Source organism: Canis aureus, chromosome 7 (assembly GCF_053574225.1).
Source record: "Canis aureus isolate CA01 chromosome 7, VMU_Caureus_v.1.0, whole genome shotgun sequence".
NCBI classification, from domain to species: Eukaryota; Metazoa; Chordata; class Mammalia; order Carnivora; family Canidae; genus Canis; species Canis aureus.
Genome location: NC_135617.1, coordinates 49,012,185 through 49,031,631, shown reverse-complemented (window position 1 = coordinate 49,031,631; position 19,447 = coordinate 49,012,185). Strand labels below are relative to the sequence as shown.

General features: G+C 37.9%; 1 protein-coding gene across 1 annotated transcript in view; it reads right to left on the bottom strand.

Annotated features, from left to right (window-relative positions):
• COL21A1 (collagen type XXI alpha 1 chain) overlaps positions 1-19,447 on the bottom strand; it is a 242,471-nt gene that overhangs the window by 214,444 nt on the left and 8,580 nt on the right. Inside the window, exons 2-4 of the mRNA XM_077903578.1 lie at positions 12,686-12,745; positions 10,813-10,874; positions 5,361-5,576 (exon numbers count right to left, since the gene is read on the bottom strand). The gene's annotated coding sequence lies outside the window, so the exon portion shown is untranslated. The remainder of the gene's footprint in view (positions 1-5,360; positions 5,577-10,812; positions 10,875-12,685; positions 12,746-19,447) is intronic.

Sequence of the window (19,447 nt, the reverse complement as noted above, 5' to 3'; positions counted from 1 at the left end):
TCAAATCCAAATTTAGCTGTTGTGTACCTTTACTAGACTTGGTATTTAGGAGAGAGATCTTAGCCAAATGAGAACTAATGTCCCGTTGCCAGTATAAAAGTCAAAGGCTCACATTGCTAGACTATATTGCTAGAGAACAAGGGTGCTGGTGATGAATGCAAAAGGTTATTTTTCGAGCATGGCTTTAACCACCAGCCAGCTATCAGTTTTTGAAAGATACAGTGTGGTTTAACAACAACATGCCAATGCATTCTTTTATTTACTGAGATATAACTGACCATAATATTATATTAGCCTCAGGTGTACAATGTTTCAATTCAATATTTGTATACATTGTGAAATGGTCACCACAGTAAGTCTAATTACTGCCTGTTACCCCACATGCTTAATACAGAGGTGTGTCAGTGGCTCAGCCAGTTAAATGTCCTAATTTCAGATCAGATCATGACCTCAGGGCTGTGAGATGGAAACCAGAGTCTGGCTCCATGCCGGACGTGGAATCTGCTTAAGATTTTTCTCTCTCCCTCTGCCCCTATACCCATGTAAAAAAAAATAAAACTTAATACAATATTATTGATTATATTTCCAACCAATATATTTTAAAATTAAAAGCACCATTTCCATAAGGGGAAAATTTCCAAAACTCTTAGTGCTAGCTCATCAAACACAAGTTCTACAGAATACAATGCCTCTTTTCCTGGCCAACACAAATGTACAAAGATCCTGAGTAAAAAGAATAAAACAGAGAATACAATTCTTGGATTAGTGAGCAGAGACCAGTTCCAGGATATGAGTTGTTACATTAGAACATTTGTTTGGAAACGTGTGTTCCTGGTATAATGATGGGAGCGGTCCAGATCAGAGCCCCTTAGCAGGGAGTCATTTGAGCCCCTATAGTGCCACCCTATTTATTTTAATGCCTTCTCTAGTACCTTATCAGATAAACAATGAAAAGGAGAAAGAACATCGAGAAGAATGCTGCTAGAATCCTTCATAGTCAGGGCTAAGAACAATCCTATTCTCATGAGAGAGAGCTCAACAAAGTAATTCTCCTTCAACTGCATCTGCAGTATAGCCCTAGAAATTTCTAAGAGAGTTTTACCCTACTTTTGAAGATAAAAGTTAACTAACATGGTTATAGTTATGTAACTACACACATTATACATATATGCATACATATGTATGCATATATGTATGTATTTAGTCATATTATATAATTGATAATTATAATTAAAATACTACATACATGTGTTTATATATATATGCCTGAAAAATAGTGAACCACAACATATTGAAACTGAAGGCTCTGATTGAAAAAAAAAAATATTTCCCTTAAAAAACTTCAGTTTAAGAAACACTTGTGAGGACTCATTAAACACTGGGCTGACTCCTGACTCCACTCCCACTAACGAGCAAATAAGGAAGACAGACATGTAACTACAGTGGTAGATCCAACAGCAGAGGAATGTTAAGGACTCTATGTGAGCACAGAGAAAAATCAACTAGCCTGATGTGATATCAGGAAGGCTTCTTGGTGGGAGTGACCACTCAACTGTGTCTTGAAACAATGAGTCATGATAGGTATTATTCTTGCTGAATGAGGATAAGGGCTAAGAGGTGGGATGAGTAATGGGTTATGGACAGAGGAAAGAACATAATGAACCAACAGTAAAATTATGTGAAGAGGGAACTATAAAAAATTTAGCAAACCTGGAGTATGACATATGCAGTAAAGGTGGTGGCAGATGAGGCTGGAAGGAAAGGCAGCATTTAGATTATGAGAGCCATATACACCCCATTTTTGAGAAAACTTTCTCTTTTGCAACTGGCCATATTTGCATTTTAGATTATTCAGTCTCGCCATTGTATGAAAGATTTAAGAGGGTAAATAATAGAAACAGAAAAATGAGTTATAAGGTTAATGCAAGCGAGCAATGAACCCTTATGAACTAGCATAATGGCAGTAGGGAAAGAGAGAAGACATGGAGTCCGTGATTATTTCGGTGATAAAATATAGATTTGGTGATTGAGTGGATACAGAAGGGGTAGAAGAAAGAATTCTTGCTTGGTTGACTGGGAAGATGTTGGTATTTGTTAAGGAATAACGAGTTTGAGTAAGTTTTCAATGAATGAAAACTTCTAAGTTCAGATGTATAATTTGTTTTGAAGTATCTATCAGAGATTCAGATAGGAATATCCAGCAGATACTTGATACATGGAACTGAAGTTCAGGAGAGACTTCAGGACCAAAAAGAAAGAAAGAGAAGGTTACTTGGAAGGCCAAAGAATATGAGTAATAGTAAGAAATAAAACAATACATAGGACATGAGATTGCCTCAAAAAACAGTACCATTTGGGGGATCCCTGGGTGGCGCAGCGGTTTGGCGCCTGCCTTTGGCCCAGGGCGCGATCCTGGAGACCCGGGATCGAATCCCACATCAGGCTCCCGGTGCATGGAGCCTGCTTCTCCCTCTGCCTATGTCTCTGCCTCTCTATCTCTCTCTCTCTCTGTGACTATCATAAATAAATAAAAATTTAAAAAAAAACAGTACCATTTGGGACACATCAATGCCACTAAGGTACATAAGGAGACGAAAGAGTGCCCTTGAGGGACGAAGAAGGAAGAGTTAGATAGGAAAAACAATAGCCAATATAAATTGGTATCAAAGAAACCAAGGGAGGAGAGGTTTACAAGGAAGATATGGTCCACAGTGGCAAAAACATCAGAGGAGTCAGTAAGGATGTTGAATTCACAGTCTCCCATACTAGGAAGACAGGCCACATGGCACATGTCTTTAACTGTTGTGACTACTGAGCCATGTTTGGTAAACCCCATAGATTTCTCAGGATCACTGCAGGTGAGGTGGAAGAGCAGGATGCAGCTTGAAGGCAGCTGGTAAGGCACTAACATGGCCAAAGTGTAGTGGGCTGCAATGATTTGGGGTTTCAGAATTACACAAAACTTTATTTGATTTGTTATTCCACCACTTTAAAAAAATGGTGAGTTACCCTCTGAACCAAATATTTTCCAAAATTTGCAGAATTAAAATTAAATAATAATAGCAAGGTGCCAGCATGGTCAGGTACTAGTGAGAACTCTTCTGGGATTGTAGATAGCATAATTTGGGTGTGTCCTCACATGATGGAAAGACAGATCCCCCTCTCTATCTCTGTCTCTCCCTCTCTCTTTCTCTGTTCATATAAAAAGAGAGTCCTATCAGATTAGAGACCCACTCTGTAATCTCACTTAACCTTGATTACCTCCTTATAGGCCCTATCTCCAAGAGTTAGAGCTTCAAAGTGTGAATTTGGTGGGAGACACAATTCAGTCCATAAGCATAGCCACTCAGATCACTGTCAGCCAAGACACCCACATACCCCTTCTTCAAATAAGAATGAGCACTCGAGGTCAGAAACATGGGTAGAGGCATTCCTGTATACCCTCTCCCACTTGCCTCTGCCTTATCCAGCCTATTTTCTCTTCTTTCCTGCTTTGCACAAAAATAATGCTATGGAATTAGTAAAAAGAATAAAGTTTTAAAATCGTATTCTTTTCCTAAAAGAGAAAGAAGATATATCCCCACTTCAAATAACTCATGCATTGATTTTCCTTTTTAAGATATCACACCCTTTTGGAGGTGCCTGGATCTTGGGCCCTCTCCCCATTGAATAAATGTAACTGTCATATGTGAGTTGTCTAAAAGAAAGATTGCCTGCCTGGGAGGCAGGAAACTTGGATTCCAGGCTCAGTTCTACTGTAAATTATCAGCAGCAACTTGGCTAATATATTTAAATCTTGAAGCTTGTTTTCTTAAAAGTAAAATGACTGGGTTGTATTTAATGGTCTTAAACTTTATTCCATTCCCAACATTACACAATTCTAACAATATCAAAATGTCTCTAAGGTTCAAAACAGCTTCCATAACCTCCAACTCAAGATCTTCTATTAGAGTTTCATGATCCTAGTTTGTGATTTCGCATGGTAAGAAATAGATACTTCAATAGTATGGCTTGCACTCAATGCTTTCTCTAAATGGAACAGAAGCAAAGAGTTTCCCTTATAACTTTAAATTAGTGCACAAGGTTACTTTCTACATATGGCAGTACAGTAACTGTAAACCCAAGAGCATTCCACTAGAGGGCAATACAGTAACATAGATTCTTTAGCACCTTGGCATTTTATTCTATAGTGGATCACCTGTAAACAGGATGTAATTCAATCTCTGAGCGCTGCCAGTATTATGGAATATCACTGCAAGTACAGAATACAAACTAAAAAAATTAAAATAAATAAATTCAATGCAACTGGGAACTATTTAATGCCAACATGATAAATGTAGACATTTTGACTGATTATAAACAAGGCAAATGCATGAAGATAAACTCAAACAATGGACTCTTTCCTTTTTTATCCAGATACCAGACTCTACAATACAGGACAACTATATTCTGTTCCTTTTAAAGGATATTGCCTCATAAAGTGGCTGTGACCTATTCCTTGAGCGGGATGCCTGCATCCTCCACCAGTGCCAGCCCTCCCCACTCCCAGGCCTACCTTCCTCCGCTTGACTGGATCCCACAAAAGCCTGACGAGCCAACTATGAGGTAGCTTAATACAAAAAGTTCTACACATATGTGGCCAGGGCTAACTGGTTGCACCAACAATATTCTCTCATTCTGAAATGTAAATGTACACCCATGGAGAGAATTGACTGCAGGAATGTATATGAGAAGAAACTAAAGAGAATTACCTTGGAGGCCTGCTGCTTGGGGCGGGGGTGGGGAGTGGGGAGTAGGCGGCATTGGAAAGGCCTATCTTTAAATCTTAGTCTAATCCTGAATCTTTCCAATTTCCAAACTACAGTTCCAATTTTTTAGAGACTATTCCTAATTTGTTTGAAATTTTTCTCTCCTTTTTTCTCCCTCCCTCTTCTCTCCTCCTCCCTGCTAACCAATTTCCTTTTTGCACCTGGTACTTAAAGCGTTACTATTTTGCAACTGCGTGAGCATACCCTTGAACTACAGAGGAGTCTTAAATTTGTTACTTGCTTGCTAAGAAAAACTTCAATTAAAAATACACATTTTCAAACAGATTATTCTTATTTTAAAGAAAGAATTGCAGTTTTATACAAATACTGAGAGATTGGACAGTAAAAATTTGGAGCAGCACACTGTGTTGCTGGGTATCCAAATTGAAAGCCATTGGGTATCCAAATTCTAGTCATTGAGGCACAAGATTTCTCCAGAAGGGTCATGTGGGATTTGAAGACTGCAGCCCCCTGGAGTTTCTCAGTGTCATGCTAGTCCACACTCACCCTCCAGCAATTCATCAAAATTATCATCCAAGTGCTTCTACCTACCTGTTCATGGCTCTAGTAGCTTCTGTTCCAGTTAAGCCAATCTCAGCTGTGACTGTCTGAATCCACCACTCTCCACATCTCAGGGTGGCAGTTTGCCCCACAAGCCCAGTTCTCTGATGAATCAAGAAAAGTCATTGATCTTCAGTTCGTTCAGCTTTTTCTTCTTGTAAGGATGGGAATGATGACTTCCAAGCTCTTTCTGCGTCAGAACTAAAACTAAAGTTCAAAGACGATTTACCAAGCTTCACCATGACCCTGACACCATGCAAACTCTTTTATAAGCATCTAATTCTCCCAATAACACTATGGCTTTCTGCTACAACCCCTACAATGCCTCCTTGTTGCAACCAGCTGCAAACCCCTGGGTGAGTCCTCCTCATTGTGTGATGATTTTAATTCCTTGTACATCCATTTCTCCTGTCATAACTTCTAGAAATTTCAAAATCCATGTAGATGACTCTTCCAATATTCCAGACTCTCAATTCCTCAACCTCCCTTCTCTTCTTGGTTGACCATGCCCTCCATGCCATCCCAGTTCCCTACCTCTATGGACATATATGGCATATTTGCCATCACAGATAGGAATCTCTCCATGACCTGAATTTCAAGTTCCATCTTTGGACCACTGTCTCTTATCTCCCCAGCTCAATCGCTCTAGTTCTTCTGCCCCCATAAAACACTTCAATGACAACAGATATATACTCCCTTAATTCCACTTTTCACTGTTCCTTGCTGCTTTCAACACCTACTTTCTTCTATATCCGTGGTCCATCATGATAATTACACCTTTGTGTAGAACCTCAAGTCTAATGCCCTCTTCATCATACTCTCTTTATACAACTGTCACTGTGGTTAAATCTAGCTCTGCCTAATCCTAACCCCGTACTTGTGCAGCTAAATGAGACTAAAGACAAATATTAACCACCTTGACTGGTCTTAAGTTAAATGTGTCCACAAGTACTTAGTAATACCTGGAAATCCAAATATACTTGCTAGTACATTTTCCTTCCCATTCCCCTAAATGTTTGGTCCTCAGACCTTCAACATTTTCACCTGCCTCCTTATTCTCAGCTGATGACCATACTCACAATTTCTATTTCAGGGGAAAAAAGAAACTGTCAGGAGAAAACTTCCATGCTCTCTCACAACTACTGCCACCCACTTATCCTGAACCTGTGCCCACAATCTTTACCTTCATTCCTGATACAATCAATCTTGTATCAAATTAAGGCCAACCTTTCCATGTGAACACCTGATCCTTTCATTCTTTCTCGACCATTCTTTTCCTGACATCATTGATTTTTCCTTCTCTAATGGATTAGAGAAGATAAGCATAAACAAGCTGTAAATGATCCTATCTTTAAAAAGTATATATTTAGTATTGACCCCAACAGTAACTATCCCATTTCTTGGGTCTATTTTTCATTTTTTTAAAGATTTTATTTATTCATGAGAAACACAGAAAGAGAGAGAGAGGCAGAGACAGAGAGAGAAGACAGAGACAGACAGAGGCAGAGAGAAGTAGGCTCCCTGAGAGGAGCCTGATGTGGGACTCGATCCCAGAACCCTGGGATCACAGCCTGAGCCAAAGACAGATACTCAAATGCTGAGCCACCCAGGTATCCTTCTTGGGTCAATTTTTCAATAAAACTTCTTGAAATTGTCTGTACTTGTCTGAAGTTACACACACACACACACACACACACACACAACTACTCTCTAACACTATTGCTGCTTCTTCCTCTCTCTCCCTCCACTCTAGCCACATGGCCTTTTTTGCTATTTCTACACCTCACCAGTAAGGACCCATCTCAGGATCTCCTTTACCTGGAAATCTCTTTCCTTTAATATTCACATGTCCTATACCTTCACTCCTTCTAGACTTCTGTTCAATTGTCACTTATCAGAAAAGCCTAATAAACTTTTCTGAAATAGTAATGCACTCTCTCCCATCACTCTACCCAGGATTCTTTTTCTTCCTTCTTTGCTTTGTTTTATTATTTTCCCAGAGTATTAGCATCTTCTGAATTTTTAAAATTATTACTCTACACCAGATAAGGTAAACTTCTTAGAAGAGGAACTTTCATCTGCTTTATTTACTGATTTCTTCCATGTATCTAGAACAGTCCCTGAACATAGAGAGCATTCAACATATTAGCTGAATGAATACTAAATTTTGCAGACAAGGAAACCAAATTTTACAGACAGTATGTTAAATGGCTCATCCACTAGAGGTACAGAAATTATATAAATTGCAAAAATTCTAATTAAACATGATTTTCAGGGTACCTGGTTGGCTTAGTCAGTGGAGCATGAAACTCTTGATCTCAGGGTTGCGGGTTTGAATCCCATGTTTGGTATCAAGATTACTTTTAAAACAAAATCTTAAGAAAACATACACACTCAGAGAAAAATACCATCTTCATTACATTATAGTTAGGAATCAATTCTCCATGGGTCTCTCATGTTTCTGCTCATCTTACAAGCAATGGCACTGCCTAACTTTGCTCCAGACTATATTTTCATAGATATTTATATACTGATCAGTTCCAGAAATTAGACATGGTACCACCCTCAAGAACAAAAGGCAAGCATGCTTGCTGCCCATTTTTCAAAAATTAGATTCCCTAAATTCAGGGTTTTTCTCCTATAATGAAACCTACCACATGTATAGGCACCACTCTGGACCCAACACATTGGCCCAGGGGAATTTGAGGCAGAGAGAACTAACACAAACATGCTTTGAGTAATAAAGTCCTTTCTGTCTCTCTTACCTGTAAGTGCCTTCTGCCATCATCAAATCTGTGGCAGGCTAACTTGTGAGCTTGAAGGAGATAAGATCTCAGAACCTTCATAGTTCTTCACATACACTCTACTACTGTTCCCAAGTGCACCAAGTGAATTCTGGTAGTATCTTTTTTTAAAAAAGATTTTATTTATTTATTCATGAGAGACACACAGAGAGAGGCAGAGACACAGGCAGAGGGAGAAGCAGGCTCTCTGTGGAGAGCCTGATGCAGGATTTGATCTCAGGGCCCTGGGGATCATACCTGAGCCAAAGGCAGATGCTCAACAACTGAGCCACCCAGGTGTCCCAATTCTAGCAGTTTCTATCACTGATTCTTAGAATCCCTAAATTTACTGGAGATATTCTATTTAGTTATTCCTTAATCCTCTGTACAACTTAAGTAGTTGGCAACCGATGAAAGACTTAATCCTTTGATCATGTTTATATTCAACCCAAGGTGCCAGGTAAATCTCAATGTGTTGAGGCACGGGTAAGTGCAATTCCTACTGGACAAACCAAGGCAATACTCAGGCTGCTCACTGATCTATAGTGAAGAGGATAACTAGGCACTGATTTAATGCTTGTGCTTGTAGTGGCTAAAGACCTCTTGTCCTCACTCTTCTCCGGTCTAGGTGGCTTCTCCCCTCTACTAGCCTGTGATCTATTTTATGAGGTCTAGGGACAGGAAAAGCTTACTTTGCCAGTTTGAAGCTGAGTCCCTCTACCATATGATGCTTAGAACTCAAGAAGTTACCACCTTTGTTTGCTGTTTTACACTTTCCTCAAACCAGTGTGGACTGAACATTAGACTGGGTTGAAGAGAAACCCTCGGAGATCAAATAATCCTGGACTTAGGGCTGTCTCCGTTAGTCCAAACAGCGTCCATTTCCTAGGGCTAACACATCACTTAGTACTCCCCTAGGAGGACAATCTCTCCATTACTGGCCCTGAACATAACATGGCCCTAGACACCTGGACAGGAAAATGACAGAAAATGGAAGACAGATCTACCCTTACACTTGATCAGAGGAACATGAGACAGAATCAGATGTCCTACCACATCTGGACAGCCATGGAACTGTACCCCACCCACTTCTATCATATTAATATGATAATTGAGATATTCTATATGACTGTGTCATTCTCTCAACAAATGTTTAATTAATATTCGTTGTGATAACTAAGAATTTTAACACAAGGCAAGGGGAAATCCGGGGAAACACATGCTTATATTTTAATGTCATATTTGGTTAGATGTGTTATTTTTTATTGTCAAAGTTCTTCACACATTTTAATTAAGTGCATATATATATAAATGAAAAGATAATTAAGTTTGGAAACTCTTTTGGTCTTTCTGAAAGTAATCAATGGCAGTATTTTACATAACTAGTTCTTCAGATAGCTTAACCTTATTACATTAAAAATATAATTTATAATTCATATATATTAATTCAAACCTGGGAAATTATAAAAATGTAAAGAGTCAGAAGCAACAGGATAATCATAATTCCTTATCTCAGGAAGTAGCTGTAACACGGGCTCTAGCATACCAAATGTTTTTCCCCTACATAAAAATACCTTCTTCCTCATTTCACTAGGCTCTCAAATCTTGCCAGAGGAAAGACTGTAAAAACTAATCTAACTACAATTTAGTGATATTAGATCACAAGCAAAATGACAACACTGTCTTTCTCTCTGGTTGACCATCTTACATTTTGATCAGTTGAAACAAGTCTTCAAAACATGAATTGGTTAGCAAAGTACAATTTTGATTAAGTTAGGCAGGAAATTCTGAAAAATCTTTCATAAAATAACTATTAATGTAATTCATCTGAGGCATCTGGGTGGCTCAGTAAGTTAAGCATCTGCCTTTGGCTCAGGTCATGATCTCAGAGTCTTGAGATCAAGTCCCACAGGGGCATTGGCATTGGGTTCCCCACTGAGCAGGGAGCCTGCTTCTCCTTCTCCCTCTGCTGCTCCCTCTGCTCCCTTTGTGATTTCTCTCTGTCTCTCAAGTAAATAAAATCTTTTTTAAAAAATGCAACTCATCCATTCAGTTAAAAACACGTGTTTCTATATTGACTTGATCAAGAATAGTGGTAATCAATACAGGAGTGATTTAGTTTTAACTGAGATTAGTAGGCACATCTAAAACAATCCCCAAAAGTTACCTCCACTGGACACTTGGGCTTGATAGAGGAAAATCTTAACAGAAAATGGGAAATTCCTCCATTCTAATTACGTATTTAGGAAATGGTTTGTAGACACACATGTGTCTTCAGAATGGACTTTTTTTTCTTTTTGTATAAACCAATATGATCAAGTTAAACATTCTAATTTGTAATAGATGCTACAAAACTTCATTACTTTGATTTTATTTTTGTGAACCTCTTAATATTACATATTTTCTTCAAAAGTTCTAAAACTCTATACATGTTTTAAAACTCCAACAACTTTAGATGACCTCTGGATTTCAGAAATTTGGGTGTACATATGAGGAAGAATAAAAAATTATCATCTCATTTTATTAAAAGTACTTTAAAAAAGTAGGTAAAAATGTGAATCTCATGCAATATGCTCTGCAGTGAATTTCAACAACAGAATAAAACAGTTTGGCTTAAGAATGGAACTAGAGTAATGGATTCAAAAACAAGGAAAGCTTACCCATGGTGAAGAAAAACTATCAGGCAACAGGTCAGCAGCTAAAGCCCCCAGATACAGGAGTCCTAGGCAAGACAGGGGTGGTCTGAGGTCAATGAGGCACTTGGAAAATAATGGTTGAGGGTGTGAACTCAACAACAGGCCCACACTCAGATCCTAGCTTCACTAGTTAGTAACTAGATACTCTTGGGTCAGTTACTGTCCTAAGAACATCAGTTTCTTCAAAATGGAAATGGAAATGATGACAGTACTTATCTCATAGGGCCTTTGTGAGGAACAATGAGCAACCATCCATATAATACACTTAGCACAAGGTCTGGCCACCAGTCTAGCAGCTGAGTTGTGTTGAAAAGAGGGAAGTTAATAATCAGGAACCAACTTGCTATCTTATGGAATATAAAGAAGACAGAGAACAAACCCATATATGTGGGGTCAGGCTGCCTACTGAGCAGTTGGGAATTGGGTCATTTGCTACCTGCATTCAAATTAAAAAACACATTTTCCTATTTTATAGGCAAAAGTGACTTGGAAATGCAACCCAGTGGTTGTTACAATATGTAAATATGTCCAACCCATTTTCTGTTTATATTCACACCACTACTTCAATAATTCATTTTCTATGACCATCACATGGTTTCTAGAAAATGAGTGAAGGATTAATGAGTCATCTTTTTTAACAGCCCTAACTATATAATGTCTTTAAATCCTGCTTTGTCTAAGTTAAGCAAACTTGCTTTCCAAAGGTCACAACCTCTTTCTTTGCCAAAGGCCTGAATATTTTCTCATTACATCCTCAATTCTCTGTGAACTGCCCAACATGACCACAAGGTTTAGTAATTTCTCATCTCGAAAGACAACTGAATGCCTTTCTCAACACAGATTCAGTTCAGCTGAGTATTGCACTTTGCAAAACGCTCCTCTTTATCTTCTACCAGTGAAAACTCCCCTTTACTCTCTTATCCTCCTACTTTCAACATCAATATGGAAAATAATTAATTGAGTTAATTAGCTGCAGACACTTGACATTCTGATGAGAAGTGTAGCTCATGTTTCCCCTTTAGGAATATTTTTAATGTTTGTCTTTTAAGAGGCTCCCATTTTACTCCCTCCTCGCCCCCACATTCTTTAATTATTTTTCAGATCTTTAATTATTTGAGTCAAAATAAATTGATAGTTATATAAACTAAGTATATAAACTAGTTTTCACAGTGACAGTTTCAAATACTTTTAAGGTCAACTATTTTTAAGATACAAGTTCTTTTCAGTTAAAAACTTAAATATTTTAAAATCTATCCCACTTCAAATTTGATATCATACTATGCATACTGAATTCTAGGTACAACACAGAATAGCTTTTGTACTACAAAAGCCAGTATATAATTGTCTCTTCATTTGTCGTTAATTTTAAGACATATTCTCAATCTCAAAAGTGATAATTGCCCTGGAAAAAAAATCAAGTAGAGACTCTGCTTGTCATGTTTTCCACAAAATCCCCAAAGCTCAGGAAATGTTGTTGAATTAATAAGTCACTAGTGCAGCTCTAATGTGAGTCACAGAAAGACCAAACCTCTTTCAATTTGATGAAAGCTACACATTTGCAATGTCAAAGGCAGAAACACTTTAGATCCTATCTAAGAAAATCACCTTGCAGAACTGATAACCATAAAGGCTTAGAATTATTTCCTAAAAATTCTCTAATTCTTTTAAGAAGTTCTCTGTAATTCTTTGTAAATATTGAACTCTACCATTCCCGTAGAGTTTTTCCCACCTACTATTTTACAATATATAACTGAAAAGCATACCATCAAATGGTAAATAGAAAAGTACCAACCAGCAAACTTTTAACTGAGCTCACAGTCTGCTACTCAGTGATTACCTGACCAGATGAATCCAAATCCTCCACCAGCAGCAAGACTCCTGCTTTATGGACACAGTTCTGAAAAGGAAAGGCCATTATAGTTCAGAGCCTGTGTTTAAGACAGAATGAACCTGGGTTCAAATCCCAGCTTGGGCACCTACTAGCTATATGACCTAGAGCAAGTGATGTAACCTCCCTAATCTTAGCTGTCTCATCTTTAAAATGACAAAAGCAATATCTATTTACAAATTTCTTATAATAGCATGAGACACTACTAAAGGCTCAAAAAAATAGCTATTGTCATGACATTTATTACATGACATGTATCAACTGCCATTTCAAGTTTAAGGATTCTTTGACCGTACGGACTAAATTCTTAATAGAGTATATCATATACACACACACTCACACATCTGATAATTATGAGCACCATCCTTCCCAGTTCCCTGATTCTGTGAGGTCTACCGGAGTTGTAAAGCTGTAGGGGAGGAGACAGGGGAATGAAGGAAGTCAGCGTGGAGGAAGTCAGGAAATGTCCTTCACATTAGAAACTAGTCAAAAGCCAAATCTGTATAACACATTGGACCATTTCCTATCTTGATTTTTATATTACTGCCTGAATAATATAGGGCAGTAGATTTTTTTTCTCTATCTTTACAACAGTTTAGTTCAGAGGTGAGAGGAAATGAAAAGGGTTGTTTGTCAGGAAATAAGTTCTCTTTACGCAGCTGAGAACATGAACCCAACAAAAGTTGTGCCTAACTAGTTCCACAAACTTAAGTCACAGGTATAGGCAATGCTGTTATAAACTCGGAACACATGAAACACTTGAATGAATCTCAAATATACTCCTTCTGTCTTATCACAGATGCGGCAGGTGGTCCCAGATTCCTGAGCTAAGTTTAATAAAAGTTGCACATATTGGCCAGTGATTCTTTCTTTTGTTTTTAAGATTTTTATTATTTATTTTGGAGAGAGAGTACAAGCGAGATGAGGGTCAGAGTGGGAAGCAGACTCACTGCTGAGCAGTGAGCCCAAAGCGAGGCTCGATCCTGGATCTCTGGGATCATGACCTGAACCAAAGGCACTTAAGCAACTGAGCCATCCAGGTGCCCCTTGCCCACTGATTCTTAGGAGAGTCAGACCACTGTCATTTCAGCATGGCATAGACACCACAAAGTTAGTTTTCTTCAAGAATAGAACCTTTAAAGATCTTATTCATGAAGCTTTTCTATAGGTCATTTGAACATTGAACACCACAGAGCAAAATAATTTCATAAAAATAAAAATTATGATCTGTCTTTTTAAAAGTTTTCTCTTCAATACAACCTATTATGTCTTAAAAACCAGTAGAAGTCAATAAGGATATTTGATTTGCTATATTGTAAAAAGAAAGTGAATTCTCTAAATATAAGCATATATTGATATCAAAATATACTATTCATATTTAAGAAAATATAACTCACTGATTTAAATTTAAAATGTAAACATTAAAACTTAAAATTATTTGGAAATAACTTGGAATTATTTGAAATTATTCCAAGTAAATTTGGAAATTATTAAGCTAGATTTTTTAATCAAATTAACTGCTACATTGTGGAAATAAAACTATTTGCAAATGGACACAGAGAAAATACAGTATTAACATTTCTAAAACACTAAAAAAGCATCAGTTAATAGTAAATATATTCTTTATCTAACTATGTAAAATCCTCAAGAAAAATAACATTTGGATAGCAATTGTTCCTTAAGTTTTAGAATACAAGCTCTTAGCTGAGAAGAGCTATCTCAGACAATCAACAATGTGGTAGGATATTCAGAAGAATGTTCAAAACATCATTTAGTTATTGAACCTAGCTGTGAATTGGGTAAAATATTTTTTCTCTATTGGGATACAGGAATATCCCTCTATTGGGATATATTTCTTTGGATATATTACTAGTGTGGAATTTTTAGTGCAAAAGATCGGGGCTTCTAATACCTGCCACCAAACTGCCCTCCAAGGCCTGCCTGTTTGCCCTGCCATTAGTGTGACTGTGTGAGTTGTCTTTTTCTCTATCACCATTCTCATCAGTTTTTAAAAGTTTCATGTTAATTTACTATGTAGAGAGTGACATCATCACCCTGCTCAATTTTAATTTACACTTATGGGATTAGTAAAACATTTCTAGATGTTTCTTAACCAATTGCATTTCTCCTTTTATAAATTGCTTATTCATATCCTTTGCTCATTAATTGATATTTTCTCAGTTCTTTAATATCTCTGTAAAAATTATCTATACTTTAAAAATTTTAAGAACATATGTCTGGACATATTGGCCAATATTTTAGCAATTTGTCATTTGACCTTTAATTTCTTTTCTGTCATATTTTCCCTAGTGGGTTTTAAATTTTCATGTATAGAAGCCTTTTAAACTTTTCTTCATCTTATGGTATTTTTCTTTTTGCACTCATGTTTAAGAAGGTATTCCTGCTCTGAGATCAGAAATTGTCATTTTTTTTTCCTCTAATGGTTTCATTTTTTAAATTTTTCAAGAAAGAGTTTTACGGAGGCATAATTGACATATGATCAGCTGTATGTTTCAAGTGTGCAATTTAATAAATTTTGATAAACACATAAGCCTATGAAGCCATCACCCCATCAAGATAATGAACTTATCACAGAGACAGTGATTGGCTGAGTTGGTTAAGCATCTCAGCTTAGGTCTTGATCTCAGGTCATATGTTGGACTCCATGCTGGGTGTGGAGCCTACTTACAAAAAAAAAAAAAAAATGGAACGTATCTATCACCCACTCTATTGTGGCATTGCAATTTGCTTGGTCTTTTACCCCATTTGGCACAGAGCTCATAAAATCCTTGGAATTTCCCAAGTGATAAGAGAGCTATAGATGTCTTTTGTTACATTAATAAGATAGCTTTTGGAAAGCACCTAAGGAGGGAACTGGTTGCCAGGAGAACCAACCACATGATTATAGGGTTGGAACTTTCAATTCCACTCCTCTGAGTTTCAGGGAATACAAAGGGGCTGGAGATTGAATCAATTGCCAATGGCCAATGATTTAATCAACCATGCCTATGTAATAAGGCCTCCATAAAAACTCAGAATGAGGATGTTTGAAGAGCTTTCAGGATGATGAACATATGGAGATTCTTGGGAGCAGTGAGTTCAGAAGGGACATGAGAGTCTGTGCTCCTTCCCCTTACCTCATCCTATGCATCTCTTCCATCTGGCTGTTCCTGAGTTACATCCTTTTTTTAATAAACCAGTGGTCTAGTAAGTAAAATATTTCTCTGAGTTCTGTGAGCTGTTTTAGCACATAAATAGAACCCAAGGAGGGAGTCTTGATTTGTTAATATGCCAAGAGCCAACACTAACTAGGCTCCCAAGTAACTGATGTAGAAGTAAATCAGTGTGTGAGTTGTAGTAAAGATTTTAAGTGCCACATGGGTTGGATCTCTAGTCAGTGCAGTCAGAACTTCCTCTCCCTGTAGATTGTCCTTGTGCTATGAGAGAGTGAATGTAAAAATAGACAATAGCCAGACTACATACAAAAATTGAACTTTGACCTACAACATGCAGTAATCTACCCAGGAAATGGATCTCCTTATCTGTAATAAACAACCCAGGAAGCCAGACTGCTATAAATCAAATGTGCAGGAAGCCAGATTGCTATCTCTGGTCACAATCCAGGAAGCTGAACAATAACTATAACAATCAGCCCCAAACAATCAGGACTTGATTAATAACTAATAGCTTCAAACTTAGGACCAACCAGAGCCAAAAACGCACCCTCACCAATTACCCAGAATGCCTCGCTTCTACTTCACTTGCCTACAGCCTTCCCCCACCAAGGGCCTCCAATCAGGGCATACCTGAAGCCTTTCTTTTTTTTTCCTTTTTGCCTTGGAGTCTGCCAATACACAAGTGGTGGTTGACTCACTTGCTATACCAAGGTCAGAATAAACAGACTTTGTTTTTCTCATCTGATTGATCTTGGTTTATTTCCATAGCTATATGGGTAAGCCAGGCTGAGCTTCCCACAGGGAGACCTACCATAGATACTGGTTTAGTTTCTTCCTGGGTAATTGCTCAGAAATGCTGAAAACACCTCCATTTTTGTAAATTTTATTATTTTACCTGGGAGAGTTTGGCGACTACCTTGCTCTAGACTCTATCATAGGACTATCATCTATTTGATAATAATGGTAATGAGGACAATGATGGTGATGAGGACAAGAAGACAAAAGAAATAATAGCAACTATCATTTATTGAATACTTGCATTGTTCCAGGTCCTTTGATGAGCACTTTAATTACAAAATTAACTCCTGGAATACCCTCAGAGTTCTTAGAGTACATCAGCCTTACCTGAGGACTTCTAGAACTGCAAATTCTCTGTCCCTTCCCCCCCCTGCTGACTCACCCTCTGGGTGATTCTGATGCCACTAAAGTTTGAGAGCCCCTGGAATATCCATGAATTCATTTTAATTCATATCATTTTAAGATAAGAACATCAAGGCACAGGACAGCTAAGTAGCTTGGGTTCAAATCTGGGCAGTCTGATTCTCTGCACTGCATCCCTAGTTATGAGGGAAGATGTGAAAAGTTTCCAGAGGAGTACCTGTGCAGTGCAGTTGGTTAAGTACAAACCAAAACTCTTGGTTTTGGCCCAGGTCGTGCCCTCAGGGTTCTGGGATCAGGGTTCTGGGATCAAGTCTTACATTGGGCTCTGTGCTCAGCATGGAGCCTGACTGAGATTCTCTTCTCCCTTTGCCCCTCCCCACTATGCTCTCTCTCTCTCTTTAAAATAAGTAAATAAAATCTTTAAAAAAAAGTTTTTTGGGATGCCTGAGTGGCTTGGTGGTTGAGCCTCTGCCTTAGGCTCAGGGCATGATCCCGGAGTCCCAGGATTGTGTCCCACATTGGGCTCCCTGCAAGGAGCCTGTTTCTCCCTCTGCCTGTGTCTCTGTGTGTGTCTCTCATGAATAAATAAAATCTTTAAAAAAAAAAAGTTTTCCAACTTTCATTATCTAATTAGTCTATGTAGACACTATTCCCTTTGTGAAATTTTAAGTAACTAAAATGGCACAAGGACAAACAGATGAGAAGAAAATATTCTGATATTAAAGATTTTCCCCTCAGAGCCTGAAGAAAGGCCAGACTTAGGGACTGAATAAATTTCCAAGACCAACTATTTTTCCCAGTAACCACTTTCTCCTTAAGGCTATATAACAGTGAATTACCAAAAACACACAAACAGATCAATCTCAAACAAATGAGATCACTTATGTGAAAATACTTTTTAAAGAATTATACGAATTTATTATTCTTAGCTAAAATCAATAACAGTATCTGTAAAGTGATCCCCCTGGCACTTCTCCCTGCTCTGTGATTTAAGTTGTGACTACTCAATGCCAAAATTTTGGTCACTGTAGTGGGTGAAAGATATCTATCAAACCAGTTATTTGGTTCTGTCTAGTCCAAAACAATGGGTAGATCATTTTCCATCCAGCTATTTTGGCAAAACCAGTACAGCCTTAGCTGCTTTGTTTTGACTAAGTAAATACTTTCTTTGCCTTTTTCCACATTTAAGTCTCCATGAATCCTCCTTTGCCACCCTTGTTTCATGGAATTGTTCTTAGCTAGACCTTAGCTTACTCTTCCAAATTATGTCTCATTTCTTTCTCTCTTTCAAACATGCTCTGCAAACTCACTTTTCCTGGATGTTTTTCTCTATCTACCAAGATAACAACCATGAGTGGACGTGACAATATTGTATGACCTGAGTTTTAAAAATTCCCTGCACAATGAACCTCTTTGTTATTTACAACAGGTTTCTCAAGGGCTACACTACATAACAATAAAAATAACAATAGCAATAACAACTACTGCTTTTAATGAAGGTCTGTGATGGCCCTCACTTCCATCCTCACTTCAGATGAAAGGATTTTTCCTCTGATAATAAATAATTTCTGGAAGGGGTCCTGCCCATAAACAGCTCTTGGCTTATGTGAAAGTGTTACACCACACTAAAAACCTTTACCTTTGTGATTCTTAATTCTTGCCTTCAACTATCAATCCAGGTTTCTGAGTAAGGCCTCAGGAGAATCACATTCCAATCCCTACCATGTAACCTTAAGCCTCTTGGGCTTCAGCTTTAATGTCTGTGAAATGTGGTGAGGATAAATGCACGTGTAACCAGCTTATTGATGTGTCTAAACTCAGTGGAATATAAACATCAAAGGGTTTTCCTTTTCTCCATGTGCTGCCTTCATAATGTGTTACAGCAAACCTCTTTAACTTCATTTTGGAGCTATCCTATTGTCCCATCTAAAAAGATATTTGCGGGCAGCCCCGGTGGTGCAGCGGTTTAGCGCCGCCTGCAGCCCAGGGTGTGATCCTGGGGACCTGGGATCAAGTCCCGCATCGGGCTCCTTGCATGGAGCCTGCTTCTCCCTCTGCCTGTGTCTCTGCCTCTCTCTTTCTCTGTGTGTGTGTGTGTGTGTGTGTGTGTTTCTCATGAATAAATAAATAAATCTTTTAAAAAAATAAAAAATAAAAAGATATTTGCAAATGACATATCCAGTAAAGGATCAGTATTCAAAATACATAAAGAACTTCTATAATTCAAAACCAAAAAACCCACAAATAATCCAATTAAAAATGGGCAGAAGACATGAACAGACATTTCTCCAAAGAAGACATATAGATGGTCAACAGACATACAGAAAGATGCTTACATCACTAACAATCAGGGAAATGCAAATCAAAACCACAA